General features: G+C 45.3%; 1 pseudogene; it reads right to left on the reverse strand.

Moving 5' to 3' along the window:
- Positions 1–16,933: 16,933 nt before the first annotated feature.
- Positions 16,934–17,066, reverse strand: LOC143929737 (U2 spliceosomal RNA; annotated as a pseudogene).
- Positions 17,067–17,417: the final 351 nt, after the last annotated feature.

Raw genomic sequence — 17,417 nt, forward strand, 5'->3', positions numbered from 1 at the left:
CACCACGCCTCCAAAATGCTACTATTGGTTGTGACACACCTCTCTCCTCCACCCCCTCCTCTTCTTCTTCCTCCATGGCCTCTTCCAGTGCTCTGTCCTCAGAACCAGCGGTGCTTCGTAGGCGTTCCAGGCAAAACGATGCCATGCCGTACTTGCGCTGGTTTGTTTGGGGGACAGGAGCCACACTGGGGCGGATGTTTTGTCAGCTCTGCAGGGGCAGGCCGAGAGGTGGTTGACGCCACGCCAGCTTAAGCCAGGAATGGTGGTTTGCGACAATGGCACCAACCTCCTCTCCGCCCTCCGACAGGGACAACTGACCCATGTGCCCTGTGTAGCTCACGTCCTTAACCTGGTGGTGCAGCGGTTCTTGGGCAGGTACCCTGGCTTACAGGATGTCCTGAAGCAGGCCAGGAAAGTCTGTGTGCATTTCCGCCGATCATTTAATACCTGTGCTCGGCTGGCTGAGCTCCAAAAGGAGTTGAACCTGCCCAAGAACCGCCTTATATGTGACATGCCCACCAGATGGAACTCAACATTGGCCATGCTGCAGCGGCTGCACACGCAGCAGAGGGCCATCAATGGACAGGATCAGGGGAGCTTGGTTTTTTCTCACCACGCCAGTGGGGCATGATCAGGGATGCATGCACTGTCCTGTCACCGTTTGAGGAGGCCACAAGGATGGTGAGCAGTGACAGTGCATGCATCAGTGACACTGTACCTCTTGTCCACCTCTTGGAGCATACGCTGTGTGGAATAATGGACAGGGCACTTGAGGCAGAACAGAGGCAGGAAGAGGAAGACTTCCTTGCCTCTCAAGGCCCCCTTTATCCAGACAGTGTTCCTGCTGTGCCACCCATCACACAGGAAGAGGATGAGGAGGAGGAAGAGGAGGAGGAGGATGATTGTGTCAGCATGGAGGTGGAGGCTGGCACTCAGCATCAGCATCAGCAGCAGCAGCAGCAGTCTTGTAGGGATGATTTACAGTCCCAAGAAACACGTGGACTTGTACGTGGCTGGGAGGAGGTAGCTGCGGATCATGTTGTCCTTAGTGACCCAGAGGACTCCAGACCGAATGCCTCAGCTAACCTATGCTGCATGGCCTCCCTGATCCTGCAAAGCCTGCGGAAGGATCCTCGTATTCTTTGGATCAAGGAGAGGGACCATTACTGGCTGGCCACTCTCCTTGATGCACGGTACAAGGGTAAGGTTGCCGACCTTATCTTGCCATCGCAGAGGGAGCAGAGGATGAGACATCTCCGGGAGGCCTTGCAGAAAGGTCTGTGCAACGCGTTCCCAGAGACTGGGAGGTCACAAACTCCTGGTCCTGGACAACGTGTTGCTGAGGCATCGGTCAGAAGGAGCGGTGGAGAAGGTGGCCGTCTGACTGATGCTTTCAGACAATTTTTTAGTCCGCAGCCCCAAGGTATGATCGGTTCCAGCAACCATCGCCAGCATCTGATTTACAGTGGTGTGAAAAAGTGTTTGCCCCCTTCCTCATTTCCTGTTCCTTTGCATGTTTGTCACACTTAAGTGTTTCGGAACATCAAACCAATTTAAACAATAGTCAAGGACAACACAAGTAAACACAAAATGCAATTTGTAAATGAAGGTGTTTATTATTAAAGGTGAAAAAAAATCCAAACCATCATGGCCCTGTGTGAAAAAGTGATTGCCCCCTAAACCTAATAACTGGTTGGGCCACCCTTAGCAGCAACAACTGCAACCAAGCGTTTGCGATAACGTGCAATGAGGCTTTTACAGCGTCCTGGAGGAATTTTGGCCCACTCATCTTTGCAGAATTGTCCTAATTCAGTTACATTAGAGGGTTTTCGAGCATGAACGGCCTTTTTAAGGTCATACCACAACATCTCAATAGGATTCAGGTCAGGACTTTGGCTAGGCCACTCCAAAGTCTTCATTTTGTTTTTCTTCAGCCATTCGGTGGTGGACTTGCTGGTGTGTTTAGGATCATTGTCCTGCTGCAGAACCCAAGTTGGTTTCAGCTTGAGTACACGAACAGATGGTCGGACATTCTCCTTCAGGATCTCTTGGTAGACAGCAGAATTCATAGTTCCTTTTATCACGGCAAGTCTTCCAGGTCCTGAAGCAGCAAAACAGCCCCAGACCATCACACTACCACCACCATATTTTACTGTTGGTATAATGTTCTTTTTATGAAATGCAGTGTTCCTTCTACGCCAGATATACTTGGACACACACCTTCCAAAGAGTTCCACTTTTGTCTCATCGGTCCACAGAATGTTGTCCCAAAAGTCTTGGGGATCATCAAGATGTGTTGTGGAGAAATTGAGACGAGCTTTGATGTTCTTTTTGCTCAGCAGTGGTTTTCTCCTTGGAACTCTGCCATGCAGGCCATTTTTGCCCAGTCTTTTCCTGATGGTGGTGGCATGAATGCTGACCTTAACTGGGGCAAGTGAGGCCTGCAGTTCCTTGGACGTTGTTGTGGGGTCTTTTGTGACCTCTTGGATGAGTCGTCGCTGCGCTCTTGGGGTAATTTTGGGCGGCCGGCCACTCCTGGGAAGGTTCACCACTGTTCCATGTCTTCGCCATTTGTGGATAATGGCTCTCACTGTGGTTCGCTGGATTCCCAAAGCTTTGGAAATGGCTTTATAACCCTTTCCAGACTGATAGATCTCAATTACTTTCTTTCTCAATTGTTCCTGAATTTCTTTGGGTCTCGGCATGATGTGTAGCTTTTAAGGATCTTCTGGTGGACCTTACTGTGTCAAGCAGCTCCTATTTAAGTGATGCCTTGATTGTGAACAGGTGTGGCAATAATCAGGCCTGGTTGTGGCTAGAGAAATTAAACTCAGGTGAGGACAACCACAGTTACAGTATGTTTTAACAAGGGGGCAATCACTTTTTCACACAGGGCCATGATGGTTTGGATTTTTTTTCACCTTTAATAATAAACACCTTCATTTACAAATTGCATTTTGTGTTTACTTGTGTTGTCCTTGACTATTGTTTAAATTGGTTTGATGTTCCGAAACACTTAAGTGTGACAAACATGCAAAGGAACAGGAAATGAGGAAGGGGGCAAACTATTTTTCACACCACTGTACATGGTGCAGGAATACCTAGGGGCAAGGTCAGACTTGGACACCTTTCCCACCGAAAATCCTCTGGCTTACTGGGTCTTGAGGATGGATCACTGGCTAGAGCTTGCACAGTATGCAATTGAGCTACTGGCCTGTCCTGCATCCAGCGTTCTTTCGGAACGCACCTTCAGTGCTGCTGGTGGCTTCGTTACCGATCACAGGGTGCGCCTGTCCACCGAATCAGTTGATCGACTGACCTTCATCAAGATGAATCAGTCTTGGATCACCCACAGCTACCAAGCACCTGAAGCTGATGTAACAGAATAATTTTTTTTCAAATACCACATCCCTTCAAGACTGCCTATGCTGATGCTGAGTGACTGTCCTGTTATGTTGATTGTCTATCCTCTTCCTCCTCCGCTGATATGTTGGAAGACCATTTCTGGTTCTGGGTGATGCCATCAGCCCAATTTTTCTGCCCCTGTTTAACAGGGGCGTTTAAGTAAAATTTTTGATGCAATGCTTTGCAGCAGGGCTAATTTCTGCAATAAAACTAGAGTATATGGCAGAGGTTGCAGTGTGGTGGCACCAGCACCAGTGCCTAAGGCCCAATTTTTCTGCCCCTGTTTAACAGGGGCGTTTAAGTGCAATTTTTGATGCAATGCTTTGCAGCAGGGCTAATTCCTGCAATAAAACTAGAGTATATGGCAGAGGTTGCAGTGTGGTGGCACTAGCACCAGTGCCTAAGGCCCAATTTTTCTGCCCCTGTTTAACAGGGACATGTAATTACAATTCTTGATATAATATTTCACAGGAGGGCCCCTTCCTGTGCCCACCCAGAGTAACTGTGAGGACTTATAGTGTTGTGGCACCAGCACCACAACCACCAAAGGTCAATTTTTCTACCACTGTTCAACAATGGCATGTAATTACAATTCTTGATATAATCGTTCACAGCAGGGCGCTCCAGCGCCCACCAAGAGTCACTTTGAGGGCTTACAATGTTGTTGCAAAACCAACACCTTGTTCCGCCATTTCTGCAGAGCATATTGGGCAGGCCCCTACTTTCAAACATCCAATTTACAAACATCTCCTACTTGCAAACGGAAGGAGACAACAGCAAGTGAGATGAAAAAAGATGGACGGCAAAACAAATTATACAGGGGTGATAACCCTTCCCTATGTTTTCCAAAAAGCTTAAAAATATTTTTTTGACTGGAGCTACACTTTAAAAATGTACCGGTTGAAAATTACAAACAGATTCAACTTAACACAACAAACCTACACAGTCCCTGTCTTGTTTGCACCGCCTGTATACTGCTGTTCTGAGTATATAGGGCCTGGGGGCCACACGCATTTCCTTTTTTTAATATGGGTACGGGGTTCCCCTTAATATGCGTACAAGACCCAAATAGGCTGGTAATGGGCAGGGAGGGCTACCCATGCCATTTTTCTCAATGGTTTTCAACCATATTGCAGGAACCAGATATAACATTAAAACCGCAAGCAGTTTAAATGATGTTATTTCCGTTTAATGTCATTTTGTGCAGGGACTGTTCTAAACACGGGAAACACGTGGCACTTCACAGGCATACTACAGACACCCCCCAGGCACCATATTTAAAGGAATATTTCAGTTTTTTTTTTCACTTTAGTGCTCATGCACACGGACGTTTTAAAAAACTGGCTGCAAAGCTAGCTCCGACGCCTGGAAAAATCGGCGTTAAAAACTCGATTTTTACCGCGTTTTGCATTGGCGTTTTTGCGCTTTTTTGTGCGTTTTTTAGCGTTAGCGTTAAGTAGCTTTTTTAAAGAAACACATCTCTTGGCTATAGCACTCAGAAAACAAAGAAAATATGTTGCGCGTTTGTGCGCGTTTGTGTGCGTTTTTGCGCGTTTTCCTGCGATTGGCGTTTTTACAGCTCTAGCTCCGCGCCAGGGAACGCACTGGTCCTGGGTTTTTTTTACAGCTTAAAAACGCCTATGCCATTTGCAGCTCAAAAACGCCTAGGTGGGCATGAAGCCATAGACTAACATGGACAGGCCTTTTTAAGCTGCAAAAAACGCTCAAAAAAGCGGCTGTAAAAACGTCCGTGTGCATGAGGCCTTAATCGTCATTAAAATCAGTGCTCCCGCCAAAACTGCCGTTTTTAAAAACATTTTAGGCATTGACCCATGTCCCCTGGGGCAGGAGCCAGGTCCCCAAACCCTTTTTAGGACAGTATCTTGCATATTAGCCGTTAAAATTAGCACTTTCCATTTCGAACGTTCGAGTCCCATAGACTTCAATGGGGTTCTAACGTTCGTAATGAACGTGGGGTCCGTTCGAAAGTTCTGGTGCGAACCGAACCGGGGGGGTGTTCGGCTCATCCCTAATCTAGACTGTATATCCACCCACAATCACACATGCCATTATCTCTGCATAGTATATATTCCCTCTTCCAATGTAGCGCAATATTAGGGATGCATCGATACGATTTTTTTTTTTACAATGAGTCCCGATTTTTTTTTAGTACTCACAGATACCGATTACCGATACCGACCGCAACTGTGTTGTTTTAACTTCCGCTATCAGAGCAATGGTACAAAGCATTGAAAAGTTATTTACAAATGAAATAAATAGATTTTTTTTTTTTTTTTTTTTAATTTAGCACTTTTTCAATGTGAAATGTGCAAATATATGTTAATATATATGTGTAAAAATATTCACTAACAAAGCAAACAAACAAAAAAAAAGTTTTAATTGTTTATCGTTTATAAAATAGACGTGAACAAAGAAAAAAACAAAAAACGAAAGCAGGAAAATAATTAAATGGAGGTCAATAGGAAGTTAATTAATATGAAACACAAAACTGGCGCTATAGTGATAAACCAAGCAAATAAATGGCGATAGATAAAATGTTGCAGCTGCCGCTGCAAAAAAAAAAAAAAAAATTTTAAATGCAAAAAAAAAAAAAAGTGTATCCCCCCTTAGGAGACCACACTCACCAAAAAGGAGTCCTCGACATTTCAGTCCAAGGATCAAGCAAGTAAAACACCCCCCAGAGATGATGATGCAAAAGTTCCAAAAAACGTTCAATGAATACTTGACAGAAAATGCCGCACTCCATCGGTAAAAAAAACAGAAGGAAAACATATATGGTGAAGTGAAATGAAACATATACTCCCAATCCAAGGTTTTACTGCACTGGGATTATTGGCAGCAAATAGCTGCCCTAACCCCGGTATCTTTTTTTTGCAGACATGCAGCTTTCAGATAAAAGTGGTGCCAGTGGTGGATTCACTGCAAGATCTCTTTTATAAGCAGTGGGAGAGATGCCCCTCCCCCCTCCCCCCCTCCCGCTGCTTCCCGGTGTTCTGCCTAATACAGTCCGCCCATCAAATGCTGTCCGCTCCGTACTGCGCATGCGCAGTACGGAGCAGCCGAAGCTTCGGAAAAACTCCGAAGTTGAACGGCGCCTGCGCCGTGAGTGGAGGTGGTAGCCCCACTATCCAAGCGGACATAGGGTTAAGAATTTTAGAGGGCCCCTCGCGGGCGAGCTTTGCTCGCCACGCTTCGGGCTCGGCCTCGCTCCGCTCGGCTCTTTTTTATTCTAACTCTATGTCCACTTGGATAGTGGGGATAGAACCTGGACTCACGGCGCAGGCGCCGTTCGTCCTCGGCAATTTTCGGAATCTGTGTTCCTGTGTACTGCGCATGCGCAGTACGCAGGGGACAGCATCTGATGGGGGACACTATTTTACAAGACACCGGTCATCCCTGAGCTTACTGGAGCCACCAGTAAACCTGGAGCCGATTCCTCTGATGCCTGAACAGGAAACCGAGTGAGTTCAAGATAGCCCCCACGCGGCTCTATGCCCTTGGAGGACCAGAGCGATGTCTGATGTCACTTCCGCCTCTCGGGCTTAAAGGGATTTTGTTTTTCTTAAAGACAAAATTACATTTTTATTTTTATTTTTTGCTTCTAAAGGTATATGAGAGATCTGGGGTCTTTTTTTGATCCCTGATTTTTCAATAAAAAGTACCTGTCATGCTTATTTCTATTACAGGGGATGTTTGATCAAAAAATAAATAAAAAAAATTAAACGGACAGTGTAAAAAAAAAAAAAAAAAAAAGTAAAATAAATAATAATAAAAAAAAATTGTAAAGCACTCCCATCCCTCCGAGCTCATGCGCAAAAAAAGAACGCATACATAAGTCGCGCCCGCATATGTGAACGGTGTTCAAACCCCACATGCGAGGAATCGCTGCGATCGTTAGATCGAGAGCAATAATTCTAGTACAAGACCTTCTCTGTAACTCCAAACAGGTAACTTGTAAAACATTTTAAAGTGTCACCTAAGGAGATTTTTATGTATCGTAGTTTGTCGACATCCAACAAGCGTGGGCAATTTTAAAGAGCGACATGTCAGGTATCTATTTGCTCAGGGTAACGTCATCTTTCACATTATACCTACAAAATTGGGATAACTTGTTTTTTTTGTTTTTTTTTTATTCATTAATTCAATGTATTTAAAAAAAATATATATATATTGCATTTAAAAGACCACCGAGCAAAATACAATGTGACATAAAATATTGCAACAATTGCCATGTTATTCCCCTAGGGTCTCTGCTTAAAAAACAAAAAAACAAAAAAAAAATGTAATGTTTGAATTTCTAGCAAAAAAAAAATATTTTTACTTGTAAACAACAAATGTCAGAAAAAAGTCAGCAAGTGGTAAGGCCTCCAACAAACATGATATTTAAAGGAATTGTGCATTTTTCATTTTATAATAAAAAAATAAAAATAAAAAAAACTCTGCTCCCCGCTGAATGGGATTTTTAAACATTATTTTATTAAATTTTTTTTGTTATTGCTTTGGTAAATGTGTCCCCCGGCAGCCCCCCCCCCCCCCTCCCCCATGCCCTTTGTTTGGCAGCCCCTTGCTTATTGGCTTTGAAATTGGTAAAAATTGATTTGCCATTGACTTTAAAACGTATCGCACGAATGACGTCCTAAATTCCATCTTTAAATACAGCTAAAAATGTTTTGTTGTCTTCTTCATGTATGATTTCATCGTGTTTTCATGGACAGCGCATTTGTTCTGTGCAGTGTAGGGGTCGGGGGAGGGGGGGAGGGGGGTATTTGGGCAGGGGTGTCACAAGGTGTCTGGCCCAGTGATCCGATGTTACGTCTGTAAAGGGTTAATGTATAATAACTGTTGTTGTATCTCTCACAATACTCTCTTTATTTTCCTTCTAGACGGAATCCGATGAGTAGTATGAGAAGCGGTAGCCAATAAGAATGGCCGTGTACAATGGGGGTCTCCTGAACGTTCTGCCCTTCCACCGGTAAGACAACGCCGATTGTATGACTGTTATACGGGGATTTCCTTCCCTCCTCACCTCTTCTCAACTTCTGATGATCTTTATTTGCTGTTTGTGACTCAATTTACCAGCGCTGGTGCAAGGATTTTTGACACCCTAGGCAAAACCTAATTTTACCGCCCCCATTGACTCCACCCCATTTGCCCATGTGACAGAAGGCGCCACTATACAGGAAGCATTGGCTCTTCTTCCTCTAGCGCTGGCTCCAGTGCTGCGCCGCACCTCCTAATTACACTACCGGTCAGACTGAGTTAGTTACATGCTGACGTGGAGGGAAACCAGCGGCCAGGCGCCCCTAGGCAGCAGTGCTCCATAGGCGGCTGCCTAGTTTGCCTAGTGGTAGCACCGGCCCTGCAATTTACACAACTTGAATCCCACGTCTATGGAATTGGTCAAGGCTAGACATGTGCGGTTCGTTCCCCTTCCGAATATTCGAAATGATAACCTAAACCAATTTTACCGAATGCGCCAAATGACGTAACGAAATCCGGACTGAAATTCGAATTTAATTTTACATTGAACTCCAGTCGAAATTCTAACTACACTTAAATAAAAAGACTGTGCGTGTTATTGGAGTACCAATGCTGCGTTATGGATCAGATAGTCTACGGGATGCATCTGGTGGGGGTAAATTTGGAGGAGATGGGGGTTTTTTTGTGTTTTTTGTGTTGTTTCTTTTCCCCCCCTCTGGGAGGCACAGTGGAGAGATGATTGATGCCAATTCGGCAAATTCCGAACGTTATGGGCCGTTCGTGCCAAATTCGTGTGGCACTCACGGCCAGGGGAGGGCTGACAGCCTTAGGCCGGGGGGGCAAGTCCAGTCAAGTGGCCCACTTTAACCCCGAATCAGTTCACTATCTATGCCCACCTTGTATTACAAGGTTACCCATGGCTAGTAGCCAGCAGAGCCCTACAGGCCATGATCAGCTCCTAGCAGGACCTACAGGTGCATGCCCATCTCCCAGCCCGTGGGTCCTGCTCACCTCTGGGTCCTGCTGGCCACTGGCCATAGCCAGCTCCCAGTAGGACCAACAGGCAGCGGTGGTGCGTCCATAAAGGCGCAGGAACGCCGCCCCCGTGTCACTCGCTCTCTCACATAGATTCATGCATTGCATAAATCTATCTATGGTCGCCGCTGCCGCCCCCTATTCATGTGCCTGGTCCCTTGTTGGGTGCCATGCATATAAATTACAGTGGCAGAGTTTCTTTGGAAATGCCTGATTAGAGCCATAGGCTCAAATAGGCTTCCTGATTAAAGCCATGGGCTCTAATAGGCTTCCGAAAGGGAAAAACAGTGGGCTGATTACTCATTGGTGTGTTAGAGAACCAAAGACATCGCTTTCCTAACACTGACCTGCCTCACAGCCAATCAGGTTGCTCAGGTCATGTTACCTGTCACCTGATTGGCTGAAACAACAGGTGCCGCTATTGGACGCCTGACGGGAGAAGAAGTGCAGGAGACGCATGTTGCTGTCACCTGCTGCCCCACAAGACAGGGTAAGTGCAGGGCAGAAGGCGAGCGGGCGTCACACTGGCAGCGTTTGATGACACAGTGGCTGCATATGATGTATTTTTTTCACATTTTTTCAGTTTGTTTGCCCCCCCCAAAATACTTTAGCACCAGCCGCCACTGCCAACAGACCATGATTAGTTCCAGCAGGACCCACAGGGAATGGCCAGCTCCCAGCAGGACACCATGTACTGTACCATTCCCGAGTCTTTTCTGCAGGTGATCCCTCTGTGTAGTGCGGGGACAAGGTCATCCAGTGCCCAGGCAAAGATAGCAAACTGCATCCCCCCCCCCCCAGGTGGAGGAGGGAATCGGGGTAATAGTGCCATAATGTTTGTGACGTGCTGTGGGGTCACTGGAAGGAAAAAAATGCTGCTGCATTTCTGTCAGTTTGAGAAGGACTGATTGATGTCAGTGCCATCCGGTGCACTGCGATAAAATGTAGAATAAGGCTGGGTTCACACTGCTGCGGAAGCGAGAACTGGATGTGATTCGCACAGCACTGCAGTGCCAATCACATCCGATCTCCGTAGCGATGCGAGTACAGCCATACAGATAGTATACAGATAGTATGGCTGAATTCGCATCGCACCCGCCGCAAACTCGCACGGGACCCTTTTTTTGGTCCGCAGCAGAATCGGATCGCATGGGTGTTCACACCATGCGATCCGATTCCTGTCCGAGTTTGCAGATCGCACTGCGATATGCGGACTGATCTGGGGGTGTCATTAACATTTCATTGACACTCCCAGCAGTCCGCATAGGGCAGTGTGAACTGCCGGCGGGAGGCATGCGATGCGGGAAAACGCCGCGGATTCGCGGCGTTCCCGCATCGCTCCGGTGTGAACCTGGCCTTACTGTATTTTATTGCAGCTTACTGCACCTCTGGACTGCGCTGCAGTGTAAATGGGGCACATAGAGAACAGTTGTATTCTATGTGCTCTAGCAGTGACTGGTGTTTTTCCAGTGTGGAAAAATGGCAGTCACTGCACTAGTGTGAAAAAGCCCTAATTCTGTAGTATAAGAGAGAGTGAAGGGCTGCATGTGTTAGAGGCATGATTCTGACAGAACTATTGTATTAGATAAAAGTAAGCTGGGATGGAAAGGGTGTCAGCCCAAGTACATCTGTGGAATGCCCAGAGCTGAGAGGCTACAGTGATTTATATGAGGAGAGCAGAATTACAAAACAGAAGAGAGGATAAAATGAATGGGAAAAGATAAGTGAATTGGTGCAAGGAGAGTGTGACTTACCTACAGCAAGATTGTACCGGCCAGTGTTCTGCCCAATTGAGTCCGACCATCGATATGTGTCCGTTCCGTACTGCGCATGCGCAGTACGGAGCAGACGAAGCTTCGGAAAATCTCCGAAGCTGAACGGCGCCTGCGCCGTGAGTGGAGGAGGTAGCCCCACTATCCAAGCGGACATAGGGTTTAGAATTTTAGAGGGCCCCTCTCGGGCGAGCTTCGCTCGCCACGCTTCGGGCTCGGCCTCGCTGCGCTCGGCTCTTTTTTATTCTAACTCTATGTCCACTTGGATAGTGGGGATAGAACCTGGACTCACGGCGCAGGCGCCGTTCGTCCTCGGCAATTTTCGGAATCTGTGCTCCTGTGTACTGCGCATGCCCAGTACGCAGAGGACAGCATCTGATGGAGGACCCTATTTTACAAGACACCGGGAGAGATGAGTGCACAGAGGGAGGGGGAGGGGGAGGGGGATGAGTGAAATCAGCCTGGGAAAAATGAAGGAAGAAACTGAACAGAAACAAACCAAAGGTGATGTGTCCTGGAAGGAGAGAGAGGTTATAGGAGTGAAGAGTGATACATTGCAGTCAGTAGGAGAGTTATCACAAAGCAGGTGCAGCTGCTGGGAACAGAGCAGCAGGAGAATGATAGCTTGAAGTTGCTGGCTGGCCGGCCCCCCTGTGAAGTGACGGGTCTCCCTGCCGGGAGTTGGAGTTACCTGCTGCGCTGCTCAGTTCCCTCCAGTCTCTACCCACCAGACTACAACTCCCAGAATGCAGCGCAGCAGCAACACAGCCAATCGGCGGCCGACTTCCTCAAAAAAAAAAAAAAAAAAAGTGTCAGCAAACAGCGGCTGTTTTGATTAAAAGTAAGACGGCCTGGGGGGAAATTTCCAGCCTGCCCCCCGGCCCAGCCTGCTCCTGCTCACGGCCCACAATGTACTGCGATGGCGCAGTGCATTGCCGGCTCAAGATTGGCCAAGCATGCACTGTGACCCCGCATGCTTGGCCAATCACAGCGCCGGCAGCGAGGAGAGCCATAATTGGCCACAGGCATAGCCAATCATAGCTCAGGCTGTGTAGTACACGCCCCACACTATATAAGGCCACCAGCGCGGCGGCCTTGTGTAGTGTGTTGGCGTCTGAAGTAGTTAGTGGGTGTTCTGTGTACCTTCAACACAGTACACACCGATCGTTTTCGGACGATTTTTTGTTCTTGCTCTTCTGTAGTGGTTGTTGTCTGCGTGCCCTGACCGCAGTATACACCACTATATTCACCTCACCTATATAGCTAAATATCTTGCTCGTTTTAAATAGAGCTTGCAGTCAGCGGTAGGAGATTGTGCGTGCTGTTTCTGAAAAAGATGGACGACAAAACAAATTATACAGGGGTGATAACCCTTCCCTATGTTTTCCAAAAAGCTTAAAAATAGTTTTTTTGACTGGAGCTACACTTTAAAAATGTACCAGTTGAAAATTACAAACAGATTCAACTTAACACAACAAACCTACACAGTCCCTGTCTTGTTTGCACCGCCTGTATACTGCTGTTCTGAGTATATAGGGCCTGGGGGCCACACGTATTTCCTTTTTTTAATATGGGTACAGTGTTCCCCTTAATATGCGTACAAGACCCAAATAGGCTGGTAATGGGCAGGGAGGGCTACCCATGCCATTTTTCTCAATGATTTTCAACCATATTGCAGGAACCAGATATAACATTAAAACCGCAAGCAGTTTTAAATGGTGTTATTTCCGTTTAATGTCATTTTGTGCAGGGACTGTTCTAAACACGGGAAACACGTGGCACTTCACAGGCAGACTACAGACACCCCCCAGGCACCATATTTAAAGGAATATTTCACTTTTTTTTCACTTTAATCAAAATTAAAATCAGTGCTCCCGCCAAAACGGTAGTTTTTAAAACTTTTTTTGCAGTGACCCATGTCCCCTGGGGCAGGAGTCAGGTCCCCAAACCCTTTTTAGGACAACATCTTGCATATTAGCCGTTAAAATTAGCACTTTCCATTTCGAACGTTCGAGTCCCATAGACTTCAATGGGGTTCTAACGTTCGTAACGAATTTGGGGTCCGTTCGAAAGTTCTGGTGCGAACCGAACCGGGGGGTGTTCGGCTCATCCCTAGTTATAATAGTAAATTATGCATGGGATGGGCAAGACATAATGGAATCACAAAAAGAAGGGTAGACTAAAATGAGAAGAGGTATAAAAATTAAATACTAGAGAGAGATTATATTGAATTAAAACACTTGCAACACACATCAGAATCTATTAATATGGGTCTGGACTGATGAAACTGTTTTGAATTGCCACAAGAAAGTTATTTTTTCTTTTATTCCTACTACTGCCCCATAATACTTCACTAGCAGCCCCTTCCAGCGCTCCATCTCCCCCTCTTTTACTAAACATAATTGGACACGGAAATAGTAATTGGAAATTATTCACTTTTATAAAATGTATATATGTGTATATATAAATATATATATATATTTTTTTTTTTATTTTTTATTCATATATATTTTTTATTTATATGTTTTTTATTTATTTATTTATTTTACTTTTTTTTATTTTTATTGTTGGTTGTTTGACACACGTAATAGGGTGCTATAAAGCCCCCTTCTTAATTATAAGTTATACGTTTATTTGTTTTGCACAAATTGAGCTTTGGTTATGGGTAGACAAGTGGGTGGTCTTTTTCCTTTTTTTTTCTTTCTTTTAAGGAGGACATGATCAAGGATCCAGTGTGTTTTCTCGGGGTGGGGGGGGATTGGTGTGTTTTCTCGGGGGGGAGGGTTTGGTGTGTTTTCTCGGGGGGGAGGGTTTGGTGTGTTTTCTCAGGGTGGGGGGGGGGTGTTTTCAAGAGGTGGGGGGGTTTGGTGTGTTTTCTCCGGGTGGGGGTGGGGGGGGGGGTTGGTGTGTTTTCTCAGGGTGGGGGGGAGGTTTGGTGTGTTTTCTTGTGGTGGGGGGGTTGGTGTGTTTTCTTGTGGTGGGGAGGTTGGTGTGTTTTCTCAGGGTGGGGGGGAGGTTTGGTGTGTTTTCTTGTGGTGGGGGGGTTGGTGTGTTTTCTTGTGGTGGGGGGGTTGGTGTGTTTTCTCAGGGTGGGGGGGTTTGGTGTGTTTTCTCTGTGTGGTGTATGTCAATGAAAAGATTTATATAGATATATTGTGCAATGTGTATTTCTATGTTGTATATTGGAATTTGTCTTAATAAAGAAAAATTGATTATAAAAAAAGAGTAACCATTTCGAAATAATGCTGTTTTTGTTAAGCCAAAGGTGATTTAACCACTTACAGACCGGGAGATTTTACCCCTTCATGACCAGGCCATTTTTTGGAGATTCGGCACTGCGTCGCTTTAACTGACAATTGCGCGGTCGTGCGACGTTGTACCCAAACTAAATTGACGTCCCTTTTTTCCCCCACAAATAGAGATTTATTTCGGTGGTATTTGATCACCTCTACGATTTATATTTTTTGTGCCTCCTTATCAGTGAAGGAGAAAAATTACTTATTTACAAAATCTAATAACAGAAAGTAAGAAAAACTTTTGTGGTCTTTTTTAATTTCTTTAGCAAAAAAAAAAAAAAAAAAACCCCAGTGGTGATTAAATACCACCAAAAGAATTTTGTTTGGGTGCAGTGTTGCACGACCGCTACAATTGTCATTCAAAGTGCGACAGCGCTGAAAGCTGAAAATTGGTCTGGGCAGGAAGGGGGCTGAAGGTGCCCGGTAGGCAAGTGGTTAAAGAGACAATCACGCCACCTTCCCCATTGCCTCCATTGCATTTAGTTGATATTTCAAAATGTCAGAAATTGATACGATGCAAAAACAGCCAACACTGTAGGTGTTGGAAAGGTGCTCTAACACTGGCTGAAATGAGGAGATGAGCTGAGATTTGGATTCATAAAAACACAAACAGTGGAGGGCGCCACCTAAGCGCAGCTTTAAAACATTTATTGTATGATTAAAACAAATTGGCAACCCACACAAAGTAAGTTTGTGAAGTCACGTAGAGCATAAGAAATTAGGTCATCCGGGGGAACCCTGTAGCAGAGGCACCCAGTCCAGGGATTGCGCAGCACTGTTGCCGGGCGGGTGGGGTTATAGGAAGCTCAGACCACTTCCTGGTCAGGAGGAGACTACAGAGGAACACAATGGATGATGTCAGATGCCAAGGGACATCCTGGGGGGGCGTGGCTATGCATTTTAATGCGCCCCTGCCTTTTTGTCAAGCCTACTGTTTGAAGACTTGACAAAGAGGCAAGAATGCCTTGAAATGTGTAGCCACGCCTCCAGGACGTCCCCCGGCATCTGACATCATCCATTGGGTTCAGATGGAGTTTCTGCTGTGTGTGTTTTTATGTCTTGATTTAGAGATTTCCCATCTCTTTTGAGGTGCAGCATCTTGTGAAAGGAAGCTTACTGGAGTCAACCCCGACATACCTGATAAAGGCTGCTTTGTTGGGTTCATGGTTATATATCCCAGTGTTTTCTCTCCTCTATAAGTAGGTTACCCATACACTATTTGCATAATAAAAACATTTCTTTTTATGAGATTTGGACTCTCTCTATATGCTCTAAGTAGAGATGTAAAGATACCCTTTTTTTTACGAGTATGAGTACCGATACTTTTATTTTATTTTTTTTATTTATTTTTTTAGTACTCGTCGATACCAAATTTTGTTTACACTTCAGCTTCCAGCAATGGTACAAAGAACTAAAAAGTCGTTTACAAATGAAATTTAAAATATATATATATATATATATATATATATATATATATATATATATATATTGCGCTTTTTTCCAATGTAAAACGTGTGAATATATGTTAAACGTGTAAAAATATTAACAAACAAAGCAAACAAAGAAAAAGGTTTAATTATTAGCAATAATTTAAAAAAAATAGAAGTGAACAAAAAAAATAAAAAATCAGCAGGAAAATAATAATTAAATGGAGAAGGAAAATGGGGAGTTAATTAGGGCTGATTAGAGGAACATTCAATTAAAAAAATTGGATTTTTTTTAACTTGACAGATTGCTTTTTAAACTGACTTCATCTGCAGATGGAAGTTCGTCCCTTTTGATCTGTAGATGAATAAACAGAAAGATACAAAAAGAAACAATGTTTCTTTTTATCTTTCTGTTTCAGCAGCTGAGCAATGTTGTTGATAAACATTGCCTGGATATTTTTTTTTTTTGAGAGGTCCAATTGCCAGGACTTGTTAGCACTTCAGCTGTCAACACGGGAACCCCGCTGACAGCTGACTGAGTCATCGGTTGTTAAGGACGTGGCGGCCCCCTCCTTAACAACCGATAATTGGCGGCTTTTTCGTTCAGCTGTCAGTGGGGGAATCCCGCTGAAAGCTGAAAGAACTGAGCCGAAAGTTTCAGGTATCGGAGCATTTGCACATGCAATGGTTAGTATCGGCACCAATACCAGTATCGGTGCAACCCTAGCTTCTAAGTATCAAATTTTTTTGTCAACTCTTCTTCTTCAGAGGCAAGCGGTCCTCGACATCCTTCACCTCACATCACCACCATCCACCCTCCTCCACCCCCATCCCCCATTCTCCACCCTCCTCCACCCTACTCTACCCCCACCCCCCATTCTCCACCCTCCTCCACCCCCATCCCCCATCCTCCACGACCCTCTTCCACCCCCATCCACCCTCCTCCACCCCCAGGCTTCCCTTTCGGGTATGAACCGCTTCAGGTTACCTTCACGCCAGCAGGTTTTGCATAGCAACCGCCACTCCTGCTCCACCTCGCTGTAGAACAGGGACAGAAGCAAGCGCCACCTCCTGGTAACTGATAAGAACAGATACTACACTTAATCTTAGCCAAAAGGCCGAGAAGCGATGGTGGACTTATTGAAATGTTCCCAGACTGGTGATCTTCACAGCTGCTGCTCAATATCTCTGCCGATATACCATTAAATGTACTTATCCCTCTCAATACCTCCACTCAGCCGCGCATAGAAAAAGAGAAACCACCAAACATAGTAGCTTTATCCTTAAAAACAATTTATTGCTCCCCAAATCTTCCAGATATACACTCATTTTTAACAGGTGCCAAAGCTCACCAAACTTTTCCAGCATATACAGTTGTGTAATATGCATCCAAAAGCAGTATCAGTCAGCTTTTCCAGATGTATAGATATCACACTGCCTCATGTACGGAGCGTGGTGACGTCATCCAGCCCCCTCTCCTA

The sequence above is a fragment of the Lithobates pipiens genome, unplaced genomic scaffold (genome assembly GCF_037356315.1).
Source record: "Lithobates pipiens isolate NorthernLeopardFrog02 unplaced genomic scaffold, aLitPip1_a1.2 Scaffold_24, whole genome shotgun sequence".
Lineage (NCBI taxonomy): Eukaryota > Metazoa > Chordata > Amphibia > Anura > Ranidae > Lithobates > Lithobates pipiens.